The 1,376-nt window shown below is 43.0% G+C and overlaps 1 protein-coding gene across 1 annotated transcript in view; it reads left to right on the forward strand.

Moving 5' to 3' along the window:
* Positions 1 to 1,376, forward strand: part of GALNT14 (polypeptide N-acetylgalactosaminyltransferase 14) — a 189,707-nt gene that overhangs the window by 50,330 nt on the left and 138,001 nt on the right. The window lies entirely within an intron of this gene.

A 1,376-nucleotide genomic window follows, 5' to 3' on the forward strand; every position in this document is an offset into this window, starting at 1 on the left:
GTCTCTCCAGTCCCCGGGGTTGAGCCCCACAACTCCATTTGTATACATTTCCCGTGGGCACAACGTGAGAAATCTTGGTCATGTTCCTGGGCCAGTCCGCCATAGCCTATCCACCTCGACTGTACCTGAAATACGCCGCCTGTGCCATGGAAAAGAGGCAGTGATGCGCTGCCCCGCTCACTGTGGGATGGAAACGGAAGGCGCTGAAATTGAGTGAGAAATGTGTGTGCTTTGCTGGTGCTCAGGAGGGAGTGAATTTAATTAAAGACAGATAAAGAGGTAAATAAAGATTTCTGGGGATTGTGAAAGGGGACTTCGGGGCACTTTTTATATCATTATGGAATGATATAACTGGTTATTATTTTAAATTGTATCTTACAACTTAGGCTTCCCTTTGCCTTCATAAAGAAACTCGTAGACTTACCAAACAGGATTAGCTAGGGTTTCTGGGGGTTTTTAACAAGAATGGAGATGGCAAGAACATACACACAATATTTAGAGAGAAGAAAAAGTATTTTCTGAGATAATTGAAGGGGAAAAACGGACAGATGTTAAAGGGGGAGACACGTGTTAAAATTAGGGGGAGAAACTGCTTGCAATGGCAGGAGGTGAGCTGTGGATGGTTAAAGGTGGGGGTGTGTGTTGGATCTTATGGCCTCTTTGACAAGGGATACAGGTGAAAATAAATAATGAGAGAACCAACAGTTTATAATTAAGATGAGGTCCTTTAAATTCAGTCCTAGGTTTGAATACTCACTTTCGTGGCCACTGAGCATGTCACTTAACTCTTTGTCCCCTGTTTTACCATCTGTAAAATGGGTCTGATAGTGCTCACTTCTCATCACCGTGAGTATGAAATGAGATGATGTTTTTAATGGTTTGGTGCAGTATCTGGAATACCAATCAACAGAAGCTGCAATTATTATAAGGATTGCTACTATGATAATACAAATAACGCCAGCTGTCATTAGTCACAAGGGACAGTGGGCCCTGTGCAGAAGTCCACACTTGTATAGGACACGTGAAAGCTGAGGCTGCATAAGTTTGGCTGGAGCTTGTGACCATCTAGCTACCTTAGGTGACGTATGTGCTGGCTCACCTTGCCAGTCCCATCTACACCTGTTGTCCCCAGGCAGTGGTGGGCAGTGGTGAACAGTGCGCCTCCTTTCCTTCTTAAGAGTGATCCAGTTTGGATGACAAATCATATAGTTACCCAACATTTGATTCTTACTGTCTAAATCAGTAAGACAGTATTATTGCATTATTTATTGTTTCCTGTTTTCTCAAATAGATTATGTGTCTCTAGAGGCCACTATATATGTGTGTATGTGTAAATCTGTGTATATGCGCTCTCTCTCTCTCTCTCTCTCTCTCTC

The sequence above is a fragment of the Myotis brandtii genome, unplaced genomic scaffold (assembly GCF_000412655.1).
Source record: "Myotis brandtii unplaced genomic scaffold, ASM41265v1 scaffold953, whole genome shotgun sequence".
In the NCBI taxonomy this organism is placed as follows: domain Eukaryota; kingdom Metazoa; phylum Chordata; class Mammalia; order Chiroptera; family Vespertilionidae; genus Myotis; species Myotis brandtii.